Source organism: Choloepus didactylus, chromosome 21, assembly GCF_015220235.1.
Source record: "Choloepus didactylus isolate mChoDid1 chromosome 21, mChoDid1.pri, whole genome shotgun sequence".
Classification (NCBI taxonomy): domain Eukaryota; kingdom Metazoa; phylum Chordata; class Mammalia; order Pilosa; family Megalonychidae; genus Choloepus; species Choloepus didactylus.
The window spans coordinates 41,267,631-41,274,297 of record NC_051327.1 but is presented as its reverse complement, the minus strand read 5'-3'; the positions used below and the strand labels follow the sequence as shown (position 1 = coordinate 41,274,297).

The window sequence follows — 6,667 nt, the reverse complement described above, 5'->3', positions numbered from 1 at the left end:
TGCCTTATTTGTTTCAGTTTTCTAAAGTAAGGAAACATATCAAATAGAATTGCAATCCATTGTGTATCTGTTTCTTTCCTATTTTCACCCTTTTGTCCCAGAAGTAACCATTAGGAAAACTTTGGAATTTATTATCTCCTCCATTCATGTTTTTGTTTCATTTCTCCAAATGTATGTATGCATATAAATGTTATATAAATTGGATAATACTCAACGTAGTCTTCCACTTTCAACATTCCATTTTTGAGGTTTATCCATCTTGATGCATGTAGCTTTATTTCATTCATTTGCTTTGTGAAACAGAATTCCATTTCTTTATCCATTATCCACTCACTGAACATTTAGGCTGTTCCCAGTTTTTTGCTAATGCAACAACAATGTTATAAACATTTTTGTACTCATCTCCTCAAGCCCCTGTGTGAGATTTTTCTTCTAGAGTGTACACCTGGAAATGGAATCACTTGGCTGTGAAATAAAGCATCACCAACTTTTCTATATATCACCCAATTTCTCTTCAAAGTGCTTGTATCCATTTTCACTCCCACCAAAGTCCCTTGTCTTTTCCAAATGCTCCCAACACTTGAGGTTGCCTATTTCTTTTAATTACTATCAATCTGATAAGTGTGAAAGTTGTTGATGTTTTAATGTTCATAACTGAATTTTAGTGAACTAGAGCATGCTTTAAATTTTTAGCCGTTTGGATTTCCTCTTTTATGAACTGCCTATTCATATTCACAGCCTTCGTCCATTTTTACTCCCAATTGCACCAAGGTGATCTCACCCTGAAACAGGGACTGTTTCCCACCTCTGTTTGGAGCATAGCGCTGCTTTAGCCCCTCATTGCTTTTTCAGGTGGTCTCTGACAGTTGTGGCAGCAACGAGGTCCTTTGAAGTTCTTTTGATCAGGAGACATCAGCTAGGAGTGGCTGGGACAAGAGAGGAGGGAAGGGGCAGATTCAGCATGGAGGTGATATGTGATGATCAGAGAATGTGCAAAATGCCCTCCAAGACTTCCAGGAATATTGAAGGGGAATTGCATGGAATATGGTGTCAAGATAAGAAAATCTGTGGACATTATGATTAATGGTCCAGACCACTTTTGGGTTATTACACATTTTAGCCATTTCTGGACTATGGGAGAAGATGGTATCAGTTAAATCCCTTTAATCATCTTGCAGCATACGCATACGCCAAAGGGAAAAGTTGATATTTCAAAGACACTGCAGCTTCCCCAGGTGGACTCTTTCTCATCGTAAGGTCTCCTTTGGACACTTTGAGCCAATTTTGTTGCCTTTTGATCTTCAGTCATGAATGACTGAAGGCCAGGCTGGGTTCATTGAGAACTGTGCATGGGGATTCCCTAGAACACAGGGTGGGGAAAGTTTTGTCTTAAGCTAAGCAGAGCTGTTTTAGTTGTTGTCCTTCCACATCATCTGGATTCCTTATCTGGTCTTTTGTTTGTAAGGATCAGACTTCAAAAGTCATGGTAGACATAATCCTGACAGTATTGGAAGACCACCTATCTCAGATTTTAAAAAAAGAAACCAATCTATCTCTGAGAACTGAGTAACCACCCATCCACCCATCGTTCCATCCATCTATCCATCCATCCATCCATCCATCCATCCATCCATCCATCTATCCATCCATCCATCCATCCACTTATCTATCTATTAAAAAAAACATTTTATGAGTACAGCTACTAAGTACCAAGCTGAAGGTCTCCAAAGAAAAAGTTTGCTATTCCTCCTGAGTAATGTAAACTTAACCCAGGAATTAATAGCCTCTTTTTCAGATTTATTCATAAATCATCTAAAAAAACCATTTCATTTTATATTATAAATTGCAAATGTTTTCTGATAAAATATTGTATCATAATCATTGAAAAAAGCATTAATTAAGTCAAATATTTATAAATTAGATACTGAAAATTGTCAGTATACTTTCTTCTCCCATGTTAAGTTTGGGGTCACCCAGACATTTTTATCTTACACACTTACCTATAACTATACACACAGACACACAACATGCACTTTTTCTTTTTAAAACAATGTGGGGTTGTACTACACAACTATTTTTTTTTTTTTTGCTTAAAAATGTAATGTAGATATCTCAGCCATGAGTACATGCAGATCTTAATTATCATTTTCAAATATTTACATAATACTCCATTTTATGCAGGTACAATACTTCAACCAATTCCATATTGATGGGCATGTAGGATAGTTCCAATACTTCGTTATGAAACAAGGCTGAAATATCTTTGTTCAAGGATCTTTGTATAATTTTTCAACAATTTTTAGAAAAGATAAACGTATAACTGGAATTGCTGACTCAAGTGGTGGATAGGCAATTCTAAAATTTTAATAGCTCTTGATAACTCTCCTTCTAACAAGGTTATTTGAATTTACACTTCCACTACTAATGCGATGAGTGCGTGAGAGTGCATCTTTCCCCACCCCCTCATCAACAGTGGGTGTCAGTGCCATCTGGAAAGATAGGATAACTTTATATTGTTTTAGTTTTGTCTCTTTTAAATATTAATAAACTTTAGTACGTTTTTGTGTTTATTATTTTTCATCACAAATAAGACTTTATTTTGTCTGAATTTTAAACAGATTTTTGGGCTGGTGGCTCATCACCATTGGCTCATTTCACTTTAGCACCTGTCTCATCTCCAGTTGCTTTTCCAGAACTATTGCCTTCAACTTGAAGCTCCATGAGTTTTCCCAATTCAAACCTGGGCTTCTTCAGCATTTTTACTTTTCCAACAAACACATCCTAGAGAGGACAGATAGACTGGCAAGGCTTTTCTATGTCTTTACCAATGCTGTCTGGAATCAATTTATTGACCACTTCTTTCAAGTCATTTGCCTGCACCTCTCGGGTCATAATTTCCATCATCTTATTCTGGATTTAGCGGACCTGTTGGTGCTGAACATAATAGGTCTTCCGAATCTGATTGTTGCATTTTTTGGTAAAACCAACACAGAACAGAAAAAACAAATAATCATCGGTAGTTTTGACATCGACATGAGCTTCAATCATCATCTGCCATTTTTCTGACCATGGAACACATTTTGTCACCAGTAAGATCCATGCCTTGGAAGTTGGTTAGGCAGTTTTTGCCTTGCACATCCTCAGTAATTAGCTTGAATTTTCTAAATGCAAGTTCATCATTCTGCGGATCAGCAAGACTCACTTCAAAAACACAACCCTTAAGGGCATCAGATGCAATTTGGGTTCCTTGAGTCCTTTAACTAGTGTTTCCCCAAGATTTCTTGTATTAAACATTGCTGGTGCTTTCACATCATACCAATCTTTCTTAGAAAATGGATCAACCACTTTCTTCTTGGTTCCTTGTTTGCCACCTTTTGTAAGGTACATGTTCTTGCCAACAGCCAGGTGCTGCTCAGAGAGCCAAAAGCTGTTTTCGTGTTTATTATCATCAGTGTTTCTTTTCTTATGAATTGTCTGTTCCTATCCTTTGCCACTTTTTACAGTGGTGTTCTTTTTCTTTTGATTTGTAAGAACTCTTTACAGATTGAGGATATTGATTCTTAGTTTTTCAGGTATGTGCATATGTTTTTCAAATTATGGTTCTTCAAAAAATTATTGACAGTGTCTTTCATCATGAAGAAATTTAAACTTCTCACATGATTGGATCTATTAGTCTTTTCACTCCCCTCTGGCTTTTGGTTGTTGTACTATGGAAAGCTACCCACATTCAAAATTATAAAAAATGCCCCACACCTATTTTCCTTCAGCATTTTTTCCTTTTTTATGTTTAAATCAATATATCATGGATTTGGAATTCATTTGATCTTGTTCTGAATTCTTATACATGCATGGATCTTTCTAGATTCAACTGCCTCATTTTAGAGATGAGGAATTTCACGTGAGGTGGGTTCACCCAAGCAGTTAATGGCAAAGCTACAATGAGCGCCCAGGGCTTTCCCTGTTCTAACCAGCTCTCCTTCAATGTTATCTCTCTGCCATTATTTTACTTATCTAATAAATGCCTTCTGATTTCCAGGATATTAATATTAATATCTAACCCAATGGTTTTCAGTTGCTGTGCCAAAGAAATTGTCTTAACGTTTGCCACCACATTTCAATCTATGGGTACAATTTTATTCCAGCTACAATAGAAGATACAAACTATGAAATCAATGTGTATTATGAATGGGCCATGTGATGTGGTGCACAGTGAACATAGCTTTCTGGAATAAAAAGTAAGAGGTGCAGTGTAACATTAAGCTGGTGGCAAAGAAAGACTGAATGCTTCAAGTAGTCACATCTTCACTGTCAGGAATCACTTTAGTTAAATTTCTACCACAAGGTCATCACGTGGGTTGTTCATCTTAAGACTCAACAAAGGTGAAGCTTTTGTATATTCTGACTACTTTAAGAAGAGTTCAGCGAGTTCACTGCTGAGCAGTTTACCTCTACTGGTACAAACTTAAAAACATCATTGATTTTCCACGCTAATTGTTATTTCATGACTTGGGTAATTCTCTGAATGATTTTTCAGAGGCATTTGAAACAATCAAAGAAAAGACATTTAATGTTCACAATATAAAATTAAAATGTTAAATCTATTAGTGCTAAAAAAGTTATTATTTTCATTAAGAAAATTGTTAGTAGCTCAATCAACAACACCTACTCTATCAGGATGTTGGGAACATGCAAACATTTAGAAACTGTTTAAGATCCTTAAAGGAAAACTTGTATTTCTGGTCTAAATTTTAAATGAATTAAAAGGGATGTTTAAAACCCTTCTTTGATGGAGTTTAGATTCTAAAATTAGTGAGTAAGGTGAAATTGAATAACACCTTTGCAAGTCCCTTAAATCAGTAATAAAGTAACAAATGGTATATAGTAAATTATCCCCCTGCATTGAAACAAAAATTTATTCAATTGAGGACCAGATGAACTAGTTGCCTTGTGTTTAGGAGTCAAGTTACATGAAAAAGTCTGTGTAAAATCCACTACAAATCCATGTAGCAAAATCCACTAGAATCACTCCCAGCCTGGTGAGATGCTCATACTCTGAGGGGTGTGTGAGAATCGAGACTGAATCAATTGTAAATCCACGTGTCCCATCTCAAACTCATTCTCATGTTGCAGAATCGGGAGGCTAACCTCACTATGTATGTATACATTGTTATTTCTCTTTCTCGCTCTATCACTCTCTCATTTTATTCCACTCTTTTCCCTTTGATTCAGTTAAATGTGGGCTTGTTGTGATCCTACTATTCCAGATGTCATAAGAATTTTACCTTGCAAATATGTAAGAAAGCACAGGTGGCAAATGAATGTTTCTATCTTGTAGCTTGTGCTGAAGGACCACTGAATGATGAGTTCCACAAATGTCGATGCTTCCACAGAAGGGGTGAGATATGGCCTTTCTGTAGCAGCAATTGCATTGCAATTATCATTTGTTTTTAAGGACTTTTTAAACTCTGCTAATCCCTTCAAGCATGTCCCTGAAAGTTTTAGTATCTGAAAGTGGGCTGTAGATAAAGAAAAACAAATACTCTCTAACTTTTATTTTCCTGATTAAACTCTGCCCTCCTGTCTCATCTAGGAAAAGTAGATAAAACAGACTCCCAGCAATGAAATTACCTGTGGGCAATAGTTTGGTATCTATTTGTAAAGAGGCACAGGAATTACTGCAGTATTTGGAGGAAAAGATGCTGGAGGTAAATTTACGTGTTACTGAAATTGTTTGGATTAGAGAAGAAAATGATACAATTCAAGAACTCCCTTCAAGTTTACAGAAGATTCTGAAATGGAGAGAAATGACTGCTTTTTGTTCTGTAGAAACAGAAGAAACAAAGAAACGATAAGATAATGGGTTGAGATTGGCCTTGGTACTTGGAAGATTTATTTTAATTGCTATTCCCATTCTTCTTCTTTTCTCCCCCAATCTCATTCATTGTTAAATTTTTATGGAAGCAGAAATCTTGGCAGAGAAGTTTTGGGAGAGAAGTGACATTGACCTTGAGGGTCTTTTCTGACTTGGTTAGGGAGGGAGATAGAAGAAGGGGAACCACCTCTTTGGAGTCTTCTCTGCCACTTGAGAGATAAGGCATGACTGGGCAATTTTTGAAATCCAATGACCCAGAGAGGCTGGTGAGACTTATCCATCTCAAAAATATTTAAAGCCTCTGTAAGACAATTCCCTCTTTCTTGAGAGAGATGAAATCATTACATCCGTGGGTAGCCATAGATTGACCGTCATGCTGAGGAGGGGGTGATGGTGCCGTGGGCTCTCTAGGCTCAATTCACTTTCCCTTGAGGGGTCTCCTTTGGGTGCCCAATTTTATAGCCGTGTTGGCCTTGGTTGGGGGAAGGTCCACTCTTATTTAACATTTCAGTTCAGCTGAGGCAAGATGGAATATCTGAACAGGACTTTGCTAAAGGTCTGGGACTATGGGAAGAAACCAGCAAACCTTAAGGGGAGAGCTGCTTCTCCAGGTAGACCAGCCTCATTAACGGGGTCCCAGGAACACTAGCCTAGCTCAATCCTTCGCCTTCTGGCTACATTCCCCACCTTCAGCATCTCCTCAAGAACATTATCATAGACTTCTAGACTGTCCAGGTCAAAGACTGTCCAAATCAAGACAAAGAGACACTGAGCCCTCTCTTCCACCTTTCCAGA

General features: G+C 37.3%; 1 pseudogene; it reads right to left on the bottom strand.

The window, feature by feature from the left end:
* Positions 1 to 2,610: 2,610 nt before the first annotated feature.
* Positions 2,611 to 6,247, bottom strand: LOC119517249 (annotated as a pseudogene).
* Between the last annotated feature and the right edge of the window lie 420 nt (positions 6,248 to 6,667).